Source organism: Ovis aries, chromosome 1 (assembly GCF_016772045.2).
Source record: "Ovis aries strain OAR_USU_Benz2616 breed Rambouillet chromosome 1, ARS-UI_Ramb_v3.0, whole genome shotgun sequence".
Lineage (NCBI taxonomy): Eukaryota > Metazoa > Chordata > Mammalia > Artiodactyla > Bovidae > Ovis > Ovis aries.
In genome coordinates, this window is record NC_056054.1 from 57,210,304 (window position 1) to 57,223,996 (window position 13,693).

Sequence of the window (13,693 nt, forward strand, 5' to 3'; positions counted from 1 at the left end):
CTGCTCATCAGCTATAGAAGCAAAACTATGGGAAAAACCTGTCTCCTTATTTAGGATATTTCACTGACCTTGTCTATGTCTCATGATTGTTCTGTATCATAATAAAATCATCTTTATATATAGTTGTTTGGCACTAATTGCAGAGAACATTTAACATTTCTCTCTGGCAATTTTCAAAGGTCACATATTATGAATAATATAACTTTATTTTCAAATAAGCAGTTTGCCTTATATTGTCATGAAAAAATGTTGGTTGATGTGGCTTTTATTCAGTGAATGGTATTTATGTAGAGGAAGTATTGGCCATTGCATCATTATCCTAACATTGTGCCATGTTCCATGTTGCATCTTTTGTGAGGGTTATGGCCACATCATTTTCTGTTTTCCTCTCCTCTATAATAAAAAGCAATTTATTTCTTCTGTTGTTTATTTCCTTTTTACTTATGTTAATACACTAAAAAATGCAATAAAAATAAATGACCCTACAACAGATCATCATATTTAAGATTTTGGTGCATATACTTCCAAACAGTGTCATTAGTATATTACAAATCCTTTGGTGTGGCACATACCACACAGTATACAAAATATGTATGTTTCCATTTCTACAGCTATTAAAATCTAAACTGAAATGACTATGTATAAAATTACATTGTGCACTATTAATGCATCACTGTTAGACATTTAATATACTTGCCACTCTTTGCTATCATACACCTATCTGTGATAAGCATATGCATGCATAAATTTTAGCACATTTGTCTCATTATTTCATTATTAATTACTAGAGACTACTAGTTCAAAAGATATGTGTGATTGAAGCTTGTTGATAACATTTTAAAATTAGTTTACAAAATAGTGTTAATTTACCATCTCACTAGCAATGTATTAAATTACCCTTTTGACCATTTTCTTTTTGACTAGATGCTGGACTGAACATTGTAAATTGTACATATTGTAAAATTAATTTTCTTTGTCCTCCCAGTAAAATCCTATCTTATATCTTATATTTCATTCCTTTATATGAAGTGAAGAATGTCAAATAAAATTAGTACTAGTGGGCATCTTCAATTTCATTCAGTTATTTATATTAATTATCTAGGATTTCAAAACTGCATGTTTTGAATGATATCTACATGTTTGTAATCTGATTTTTTAAAAACTTACTTACAAAACTTCCCGAGGCCAAAATCTGTTTAGGAGTTAGCTTTTTGAAAAATCTTGTCAACTTTTAACAGATTATTCAATTATTTTACTTCTCCTTTCAGTTCACATTAAGCAATAAAATAATTACCTCAAGATTTTCAAGTTATTACTTAAAATGTATATTTTAATTGTCATATTTAATGCCCTTGTTATCATCTTCATTAGTCATATTCTATATTTATTTTCTCTTTGGTATTATTTTGTATTTTATATTTATTTCTATAAATACTAAATATGCAAGTTTTACATTTGATATATGGATTATTTGTTTTTTATAATGTACTATTTAATATTTTAATATTTCTCACTTTTAGGGTTTTTAAAGCAAAATATGTCTAATTATTAGATTTTCTTTAGATTTTTCCCTAAACATTTGACACTGCAAATATTTCTCTAAGACAGCTTTGGTTTCATCCAATTTATTTTGATATGTGTACTTGTTATATGAGTATAAATTTTTTTTATTTTTTCTTTGACTTGAAAAAAACAAGAAGAGTGGTTTTTACATCCCAAGCAGTTTGTTTTAAATTTGTGCTGTTTAGATTACTGTCATTGTTTTCTTATTTGTTATTCATATGAAATTGTAATTCAGAAAATATTGGCCTCACCTACTTTTCTCCAGCAGATACAGATATACTCAATGAAGAAAGAAAAACCTTACTTTTTAACTCCTCTTATACATTATTAGAAATTTCTGCTCAACCATTATATATTTTCTGAGTTTTACTTGCAAATATTGAAAGTTACAATAGATAATGAAACAAAGAGGAGATATCTTATAAAATTTGCATAAAGCCTGATACTAAAATTGCATTGTTTCAGTTGGTATCAAACAATTAAAATTGAACCATCAATGGAAAAGCTATTCTGTTTTCAAATCTTTCTTAGTTCAGTAGCTTCCTTAAATCAGTTTGTGATGTATGTGAGGTATAAACAAGAAATCTCAAGCTAATATTGAATAATGATGCAATTTTATGCATACTATAAAATGTTTTAAAATCTGTTTTTGTGTGCCATAAAATCTCTGTTCTCTGAAAGTGAGACATTTGGAATTTTACATTAGTTTTAGCTTATCCATGTTTTTCTGATGAGGCAGGAAAGAGTGAGGTAAATATTTTGACTAAAGTTATCATAATTCATTCTACCCACACAACAAACACAGTTAACAAATAAATTAATTATCTCTTTTTAATCTGCCAATTTTCTAAATCATCTTAAAGCATTAATTAAAAAGTTGCCAAAGCTATATCAACACTTTCAGGACTCATATTAAAGAAATATACCACTGTATATAATACTGTAATAGAATAGTGAGAATTTCACTTCATTTTAGGAATATTTTGAGGAAATTTACACATTTTGCTGCTAGAAATTTGAATTCTCAATATCAAAATGGATTTTAATTTAGTTCGAAGTATACTTTTGAATTTTCTTCTTAAAGAGAATTTTCATTAAATTTTTTAGCATTGTAATTATCCACCAGTGGTAGTGATAGAGTACAATTATGTTCAGCAGGAATAGATCTGAATGGTATAAATGATGGACTTCAGCAGTTATTTTGGCATACAATGACACATACTGGTTGCCAGCCATTTGCAATAGTCTTACAGAAAACAAAATTCCAATGCAACCTTGTCAGTGTCATTTATCAAACAATCAAGCACTCATCTCAGCATATCTTAGTTTGCTCTCCTCAAAGCAGCAGAGGGTCACTTAATGCATCATTAAGTAAGTATAACAAAAAGTGTACAGGAAGTTCATGCTCCTTACAGCAATGCTCAAATTACAGGGCACAGGAATTCTGGATAAATACCCTAAACATTTCATAGAAAAAAGTGTTGGTGGGAAAATTCTGAAACGTGTTCTTCACATGTTCTTAGAAGGTCTTGGAAGAATTGAGTCCCACTGTGGTCAACATTAAGTCTATTAATACATTTTCCAGGTTTTGCTCTTTTTCCCTATCTCTCTTTCTTGAGTGCCTCACTTTGATTTCCTTGGACAAATTATCTCCCCTCAAAGCACAGCTACTAAGTTTTTGTTTCATAGTTTGTGTTCAACTGAAATGCAACCTTAGAAATTATTTTTATTTCAGTAAAATGTTTATTAACTTTGAACTCTACTAGGTGATTTGGATCCAAATTTTGATTACAAGAATCAAAATACTTTTTTAAATGAAAAAATTAAACATGTAGAGACTAATAATTGTAAGAAAAATATGATTAATTCTACTAGACTAACAGAACCAACTGCAAATAAATGTTTTTGGAGAAGTGTGATACTTCTAAATTTTATATCCCAAACAAGATGTATATAATGTTTATTTATCTTAAGTGTGTCAATTTTATTGATTTTTTTCCCAAGAACCTACTCTTATTTACATTGATTCCTCAGCTTTTCTATTGTTTCATTTGCATGCATGCTCAGTCATGTCCAACTCTTTGTAACTACATGGACCATGGCTTCCAGGGTCCTCTGTCCATGAGATTTCCCAGGAAAGAATATTGGAGTGGTTTGCCATTTCCTACTCCTGGGGATCTTCCCGACTAAGGGATTGAACCCATATCTTCTGCTTGACACGTGGATTCTTTACTACTGAGCCATCTGGGAATCTCTATTTCATTTCAGTTAAGTTCAGTCACTCAGTTGGGTCCAACTATTTGCAATCCCCATAGACTGCAGCACGCCAGGCTTCCTGTCCATCACCAACTCCCGAGCCTACTCAAACTCATGTCCATCAAGTCGATGATGCCATCCAGCCATCTCATCCTCTGCCGTCCCCTTCTCCTCATGCCTTTTATCTTTCCCAGCATCAGGGTTTTTTCCAATGAGTCAGTTCTTCACATCAGGTGGGCAAAATATTGGACTTTCAACTTCAGCATCAGTCCTTCCAATGAATATTCAGGACTAATTTCCTTAGGATGGACTGGTTGGATCTCCTTGCAGTCCAAGGGACTCTCAAGAGTCTTCTCCAATACCACAGTTCAAAAGCAAAAATGCTTAGGTGCTCAGTTTTCTTTATAGTCCAACTCTCACATCCATACATGCCTACTGGAAAAACCATAGCTTTGACTAGATGGATCTTTGTTGGCATAGTAATGTCTCTGCTTTTTAATATGCTGTCTAGGCAGATATAGCTTTTCTTCCAAGGATCAAGCATCTTTTAATTTCATGGTTGCAGTCACCATCTGCAGTAATTTTGGAACCCAAGAAAATAAAGTCTGTCACTGTTTCCATTGTTTCCTCATCTATTTGCAGGAAGTGATGGGACCAGATGCCATAGTCTTAGTTTTCTGAATGTTGAGTTTTAAGCCAACTTCTCCACTCTCCTCTTGCACTTTCATCAAGAGGCTCTCTAGGTCTTCTTCGTTTTCTGCCATATAGGTGGTGTTATCTATATATCTGAGATTATTGATATTTACCTCAGCAGTCTTGATTCCAGTTTGTGTTTCATCCACCCCAGCGTTTCTCATGATGTACTCTGCATATAAGTTAAATAAGCAGAGTGATAACATAAAGCCTTGACATACTCCTTTCCAGATTTGGAACTAGTCTGTTGTTCCATGTCTAGTTCTTACTGTTGCTTCTTGACCTTCATAGAGATATCATTTATCTCTGCTCTAATCTTTACTTCTTTCCTTTGCTAGCTTTAGGCTTCACTTCAGTTCAGTTCAGTCACTCAGTCATGTGCAAATCTTTGCGACCCCATGAATTGCAGCACTCCACGCCTCCCTGTCCATCACCAATTCCCGCAGTTCACTCAAACTCATGTCCATCGAGTCCGTGATGCCATCCAGCCATCTCATCCTCTGTCGTCCCCTTCTCCTCCTGCCCCCAATCCCTCCCAGCATCAGAGTCTTTTCCAGAGAGTCAACTCTTCACATGAGGTGGCCAAAGTAGTGGAGTTACAGCTTTAGCATCATTCCTTCCAAAGACTGGCTCCAAATAGGAAAAGGAGTACGTCAAGGCTGTATATTGTCACCCTGCTTATTTAACTTCTATGCAGAGTACATCATGAGAAATGCTGGGCTGGAAGAAGCACAAGCTGGAATCAAGACTGCCAGGAGAAATATCAATAATGTCAGATATGCAGATAACACCACCCTTATGGCAGAAAGTGAAGAGGAACTAAAAAGCCTCTTCATAAACAGAAGAGTGAAAAAGTTGGCTTAAAGATCAACATTCAGAAAACAAATATCAATGCATGTGGCCCCATCACATCATGGCAAATAGATGGAGAAACAGTGGAAACAATGTCAGATTATATTTTGGGGGGCTCCAAAATCACTGCAGATGGTGATTGCAGACATGAAAGTAAAAGACGCTTACTCCTTGGAAGGAAAGTTATGACCAACCTAGATAGGATATTGAAAACCAGAAACATTACTTTGCCAACAAAGGTATGTCTAGTCAAGGCTATGGTTTTTCCAGTGGTCATGTATGGATGTGAGAGTAGGACTGTGAAGAAAGTTGAGCACCAAAGAACTGATGCTTTTGAACTGTGGTGTTGGAGAAGACTCTTGAGAGCCCCTTGGACTGCAAGGAGATCCAACCAGTCCATTCTAAAATGATGCTAAAACTTTAGGTTTAGCTTGTTGTTTTTCTAGTTTCTTAAGGTGTAAAGTAACGTTGTGATTTGAGGGTTTCTTCTTTTTTATTTGAATGGTTATAGCTACAAATTTCCCTTTGGTATTATTTTTACCATATGCCATAAGTTTTAGTATGTTTTCATTTTTATTTGTCTCAAGATATTTTCTAATTTCCCTTGTGATTTCTTCTTTGACCCATGGGTTATACATAAAAGCATTCTGCTTAATTTCCACATTTTATGGTTTTTTTTTTCATTTTCCTTTAGCTATTGAGTCCTAGTTTCTACTATGATTGGAAAAGATACGCTGCATGATTTTAATCGTATTAAATTTATTAAGACTTGTTTAGTGGCTTAACATGTGTTCTATCCTGTAGAATGCTATATGTGCATGTGATAGGAATGAATATTCTGCTGTTATTGGGCAGAATATAATATATATGTACTTCCAATTCATCTGGGGTTAAATGTCCTATTTACTTATTGGTCATCTATCTGGTTGTTCTATCTACTATTTAAAGTAGGGTACTGAAATCTTCTGCTAGGATTGTAAACTTGCATATTGCTCCTTTCACTCCTACCAATGTTGGTTTTCCATTTTTAGGAAGTCTGACTTTGGTGCAGGGAATCAGTCCTGAATATTCATTGGAAGGACTGATTCTGAAGCTGAAACTCTGATACTTTGGCCACCCGATGAAAAGAACTCACTCATTGGAAAAGACCCTGATGATGGGAAAAATTGAAGGCAGGAGGAGAAGGGGATGACGGAGGATGAGATGGTTGGATGGCATCACCGACTCAATGGACATGAGTTTGAGCAAGTTCCAGGAGTTGGTGCTGGACAGGGAAGCCCAGCATGCTGAACTCCATAAGGTTGCAAAGAGTCAGACATGACTGAGTGACTGAACTGAACTGATATCTGTGTAAATATATATTTTTTGGTGAATTAAGCCTTTTGCCATGCTATAATGTCCTTGTCTCTTATAAAAAATTTAACTTAAAGTTTATTTTGTCTTACATTAGTATAACCACTCCTGTTCGGTTTGGATTGCTATTCACATAAAATATCTTTGTACTTCATTTCACTTTCAACCTATGTGTGTCCTAAGATCTCAAGTAAGTCCCATGCTCACTTTGGCAGAACATATACAAAAATTGGAACAATATAAAAAAGATAAGCATGGACCCTACACATGGATGACACACAAATTTGCGAAGTTTTCCATATTTCTAGGTTCAGGTTGAGAGAGTAGCATTGACATAAATACACTACTGTGTGTAATTAGATAGCTAGTGGGGAGCTTCTGGGAGCTTAGCTGGGTGATCTGTGAGGACCTAGAGGGGTGGGATGGGGGTGGGATGGGAGGGAGGCTCAAGAGGAAGAAGATATAAGTATACTTATGGCTGATTTCCTGGTAACACTGATTCCCTGGTAACACTAGTGATAAAGAACCCTTCTACCCATGTAGGATGCAAATGAAATGAGGTTTCAGTCCCTGGATTGGGAAGATCCCCTGTAGGAGGGCATGGCAACCCACTTAAGTATTCTTGCCTGAAGAATCTCATGGACAGGGAAGACTAGCATTCTGCAGTCCATGGGATCACAAAGAATCAGACATGACTGAAGCAATTCAGCATGCACGTGGCTGATTCATGCTGTTGTAGGACAGAAATGAACACAGTATTGTAAAACAATTAACCTCCAATTAAAAATTTAAAAATAATAAAATAAAGTGAATCCCATAAACAACATTTGGTTGGATATAAATAATGTTCAATATGTTTGCTTTCAATGATTTGTACTAGAATGGTCAATTCTTTGAAGAAATACCTACAAAGTAAACTCAAATTCAACCTCTATCTTTGCTTAAAGTTAGAATTGACCTAGAGTAATCAACAGTGCTGTGTTTCTATAGGTTTACATGTCCCTATTATACACCTACTACAGAGATCTATGCAGCTGTGTTAAATAGCTTATTGTTCTTCAGTAGGTACCCTGCATAATTTCTACCTCAAGTGGTACTCTCTTAGGAAAACTTCTGAGGGAATAGATTCTGTTTACCTATGCTGTGTCTCTGGGTTTTTACTTATGTGGTTCATTTTGCTTTTTAGTCACTTGTCAGTTCTGGAATTGATTTGAGTTATAAAATGCTTTTACTTACCCACCCTCAGATAAAAGTATAATTTGAAAATACTTTCTCTACCCCTACAATTCAGAAATGTTTTGACTCTATAAGACCACTTGCTCAGTACTATAAATCATCCTGATAGATACAATACCCTAAGATTTGATTTTAAACTCCTAAAATTTGGTCATTTGTTTATTTTTAGTTTCTACAGCTACAAAATAATGAGGAAATGTTTAGTAAAATTCTAAAAAAAAAGTAAACGCACCGCAAAGACTTTAAAGCACACATAAATCAGACCACATTCTTCTATACCATAAATAAATAAAATGCTTTAATTCAACAAATGTTAAATGCTAGCTACTGCAAATATCACCAACATAAATTGTTTATAACACAAAGCAGATTTTATTTTTTACTGTAGTAAGGGAGACATCATTATCTCTTTAAAGATATAGCAGTAACCTAGAAGAGGAAAGGTAAGATCAAAATTAATTCAGAATTGAAAGTTTGGTTTAAGGTGGATTTTTTCATGTAAAAAGTTGTTGGAAATTGGTAAATATCACCACTTTAAAATAGTACAGGGTTGGTAGAAATAGCAAAGTGAGGATTTTTCAAAGACTCTTAGGGCACAACTGTCTCAATGCTTTCCATTGAAGAATTAAAAGATCTTTCAAAAAGTGTCTATAATAAAATAGCAAACCACTTGCTAAATAAACTCCTGGACCAGTAAAAAAGTGTTCATAAATATAGTAGAACATCAGACTTATGCTAACATGAACAGTAGATATGGTTTCTGTTCTTAGTGTTCAGGTCAAATGTAGGAACACATGATTTCAGTCCTCACAAAGAATGCTACATGCCCACCAAACTCAATTTATTTTTCTCCTATACACTGTAAGTACAGCTAAAATATAGTTCTTAGCCTCTTCTTCAGCTTTGTAGAGACCAGTAATTGAGTTCTGGCCAATGGAATGAGGCCGGAGAATACATGGCTTGTAAAATGTATGCACAAACTTCCGTGTTCTCTCCTCCCATGTTCCTCACTCGGTTGCTGGACATTTATGCCAACAACTGTAACTATGAGCACAAAGGGGTAGAGCTATGGAATGAAAGGAGCCTGGGTCCCTGAATAACTTCATTAAGCAGAACTCCTACTTCCCTCTCCTCCTCTCTCTCAACATAATGCCCCAACACCTACAACCACATGGAACTTTAATATCAAGGGAAAATACTGTTTAATCATGCTAAGTCATCAAAATATTGAGATTTATCTCAGTCTCAGTCTTAGTCCAGTTCAGTTCACTCACTCAGTCGTGTCCGACTCTTTGTGATCCCATGAATCACAGCTCGCCAGGCCTCCCTGTCCATCACCATCTCCCAGAGTTCACTCAGACTCACGTTCGTTGAGTCCGTGATGCCATCCAGCCATCTCATCCTCTGTCGTCCCCTTCTCCTCCTGCCCCCAATCCCTCCCAGCATCAGAGTCTTTTCCAATGAGTCAACTCTTCGCATGAGGTGGCCAAAGTACTGGAGTTTCAGCTTCAGCATCATTCCTTCCAAAAGAAATCCCAGGGCTGATCTCCTTCAGAATATACAGGTTGGATCTCCTTGCAGTCCAAGGGACTCTCAAGACTCTTCTCCAACACCACAGTTCAAAAGCATCAATTTGTCAGTGCTCAGCTTTCTTCACAGTCCTACTCTCACAACCATACACGACCACTGGAAAAACCATAGCCTTGACTGACTAGACGGACCTTAGTTGGCAAAGTAATGTCTCTGCTTTTGAATATGCTATCTAGGTTGGTCATAACTTTTCTTCCAAGGAGTAAGTGCCTTTTAATTTCATGGCTGCAGTCACCATCTGCAGTGATTTTGGAGCCCCCCAAAAAATTAAATCTGACATTGTTTCTACTGTTTCCCCATCTATTTCCTATGAAGTGATGGGACCAGATGCATTGATCTTCATTTTCTGAATGTTGAGCTTTAAGCCAACTTTTTCGCTCTCCTCTTTCACTTTCACCAAGAAGCTTTTTAGTTCCTCTTCAATTCCTGCCATAAGGGTGGTGTCATCTGCATATCTGAGGTTATTGATATTTCTCCCAGCAATCTTGATTCCAGCTTGTGCTTCTTCCAGCCCACTGTTTCTCATGATGTACTCTGTATAGAAGTTAAATAAGCAGGGTGACAATATACAGCTTTGACGTACTCCTTTTCCTATTTGGAACCAGTCTGTTGTTCCATGTCCAGTTCTAACTGTTGCTTCCTGACCTGCATATAGGTTTCTCAAGAGGCAGATCAGGTGGTCTGGTATTCCCATCTCTTTCAGAATTTTCCACAGTTTATTGTGATCCACACAGTCAAAGGCTTTGGCATAGTCAATAAAGCAGAAATAGATGTTTTTCTAGAACTCTCTTGCTTTTTTGATGATCCAGCAGATGTTGGAAATTTGATCTCTGGTTCCTCTGCCTTTTCTAAAACCAGCTTGAACATCTGGAAGTTCATGGTTCATGTATTGCTGAAGCTTGGCTTGGAGAATTTTGAGCATTACTTTACTAGCGTGTGAGATGAGTACAATTGTCTACTTACCCTAATTTACTATGATCTTGGTATCAAATTAATATTCTTAAAACAGTCAAAATTGCTTTCAATGACCTGAATCCTCCCACCATTTTCTCATTTCTAAATATCCTCTTGTCTATCATTCCTATTCATTTTGATAATTTTTTTAATGTTTAACTTGTATTTCATATCAGTAGCTTTGTCTGAGACCTTTGGCTAAAAGTCTTTTTCCTCTTGTTTTGGGTTTTTGAATTCTAATTATCTGACCAATAACAATGCCAGCCTCACTTTCTCAAGAGAATAGTTCCCTGATTAAATCCCTCCCAAGACTAAGAGTTCAGGTTCCTATCAGACTTAGTATTATTTTGCAGTTCTTTATAAAGGTAATTTTTAAAAAAAAGGAAATTTCAACTGTGTAATTTTAAACCCAACCAAAATGTGAATTTCTTGAGGAAAGGAGCTAACTGTATATTGGTTATTATTATATCCCTCATAGCCTGTTCAATGAATATTATTGGAAGAAACAAATGATAGACAGAAGGAGGAAAGGAAGGAAGGATGAAGGAAGGGAAAGAAGGAAGGAGAAAAGGAAGAAAAGAAGGAAGAAAGAACACTAGGGAGAAATTGTAACTAGTCACTTACACTGAAACCCTGAACATCTCATTCCTCCTCTTTGTTGTATGCCCATATTCTAGTCTCCAAGACCTATCACTGAAGCCTTGCTGAGGATGTCAAAAAGTTTGTACTTACTGATCAAGAGTCTCTCTTTGCTCACATTTTAGAAGATTCCTCTGAACCCTTTTCTCAATTAGACCTCAACATCTTGGTCCCTTAAATCTGTTGACCTGCCTAGCCCAATTTTAGCAAGAATCCTGCATAGGTAAGTTGAGAGAGAATAATTCACCCTTGGTATCTTATCCCTCTCAATATCTGATCAAATCTTCATCTTCCACCCCTGGCATCTAATCACTCTGGCCTCTCTTCTCCAAGAATTCTGTTAAGTCAGCTTAGCAGTAATTCTCCTACCCTTCTTTGATGTCTCTGCTTAGTAATTTCCTATTTATTGAACCGTCATCCTATCCTTTGACTATAAAACGCATTGCCTGTCATTGCCATATTCAGAATTGAGCCCGGGTCTACACGGAGATCTCTCTTCCTCTATTGCAACAATTGTTGGGTGGAATCTGTCTGTACTGTAACTACTGTCTGGCTTTCTAGTTCCTTTAATCCTACAAGACCTTAGGTTCTGTCTCCAGAATTTCTAGATGTGTGCATCTAGAAATACACACATCTTATTTTATCTGGACATCATATTATAATGGGTTGCTAATATATGTGGTGACCATTTTTCTCATTTTCCTAGAACAGTCCCATACTTTTTATTGTAAGTATTAAAAGCATTCCTTTTACTCTCAAGAATGTTCTGGTTTGGATAAATTATATGGTGATTGCACTGTTAACAGATAATATGAGGCATATTACAAATTTTGATGATTTATTTGAGCAAAAAATCAATTCCAGTTGGGCAATGTCAAACCAGAAGTGATTAGGAGTGTTCTACTGAAAGGAGCTGGAGATGAGGTTTTTATAGAAAAAATAGAAACAATGCAAAATAAATAGATAGCATTGGCTTATCTTAAGTAGTTACATTACTTGGGAAAGCTTAGGTGGGTGTTTGTGATTGTTCTTTTTACCTTCAAGACATTTATAGGAATTGACTCTGGCTTAAGTTTCAGTTTGTTTATATAGGCAACATAAGCATTAGAGCCAGTCTACTGGCCTCCTTGTCAGATTACTTTAATACTACTGTATCTAACCACCGTGATGTAGGTATTCTGAGGACAAGTTTATCTTCCATGGATTCTCTAACACAAACTATGCAATTCAAAACCTGCAATGAATCATAAAGTACTAATGAGTGCATCATTAGCTGATGCAGTTAAGCCTTTGGGAAACATAAAAATATGTAAGCCACATTGGTATCAACTGGTTCCTTAAAATAATAATTGCATGAAGTATATACTTTAAAGAGTTATAATGAAATACCCCATGCTTAGGAAGCCTACAGAAGCAAACTGAAACCGAGTCAGTGCCAGCGTGTGAATGCTCAATCGTGTCCAGCTCTTTGTGACTCCATGGACGATAGCTTGGCAGGCTTCTCTGTACACAGGGTTTTCCAGGCAGGAAATACTGGAGTAGGTTGCTATATCCTTCTCCAGGGGATCTTCCTAACTCAGGGACTGAACCCCTGGTCAGTTGTGTCTCCTGCATTAGCAGGAGGATTCTTTACCACTTGAGCCAGCTGCAAAGCCCAAAATACTAATAAATGCATAATTAGCTGATGTAGTTAAGCCTTTGGGAAATATCACAAAAACCTGTAAGCCACATTTGTATCAATTGTTTCCTTAAAATAATAATTGCATGAAGTATATACTTTAAGGAGTTATGATGAAACTTCCCAAAGGACTAATTTACTTCTCAAGGATGATTTTACATACTGAGAGCATCGGGAACAATAATTATTACAATAATCAATCAAAGAGAGAACTGGGCATTTGTTTTAATGTTACTTCATCACTGCTGAAAGAATTCTCTCAGGATTATACCTTCTATAAACTCAGTTGTAAAGTGAAACATACAGCTGCCTCTAGTATAAATACTTCAGTGCATTTCATAGATGTAAGAGATCATGATGACGCAGAAAGGAGGTAGTATAAACTATATTTTAAAAGTTTAAGAATGCCATTAAATCAGCATCTAGTAACAGCCAATAAGACACACAAATTTTGCTTGGGGCTGGTGCATGGGGATGACCCAGAGAGATGTTATGGGGAGGGGAGGTGGGAGGGGGGTTCATGTTTGGGAATGCATGTAAGAATTAAAGATATTAAAATTTAAAAAATAAAAAAGCTAAAAAAAATTAACATGAGTAATTTCTAAGGATTTGGAAAGGGGATCTGAATTCATAGGGATCTTAAGGAAAAAATTACATCAGAAAATATTTGAGGTTGAGATTTTAGATTATTTTGTGATTTATTTTCCTTTCATTCATTCATCTATTTTCCTGATTTAAAACAGTTAAGTGTATTTTGTGGACAGTGTATTGGACTACATATGCAAAAACTGTGGAAGATATAAAGAAGAGTATGCTGCAACCTTATGTCCTAATAAGTGTTATTAAGCAGCATGGTAGAAAAGATGAACAAAACAAAGT

The 13,693-nt window shown here is 35.7% G+C and overlaps 1 non-coding gene across 1 annotated transcript; it reads left to right on the forward strand.

The window, feature by feature from the left end:
* Positions 1 to 6,918: 6,918 nt before the first annotated feature.
* On the forward strand, positions 6,919 to 7,023 carry LOC114111170 (U6 spliceosomal RNA). The gene has a single exon (XR_003587268.1). It is a non-coding gene; the product is annotated as a U6 spliceosomal RNA (small nuclear RNA).
* The last annotated feature ends 6,670 nt before the right edge of the window (positions 7,024 to 13,693 follow it).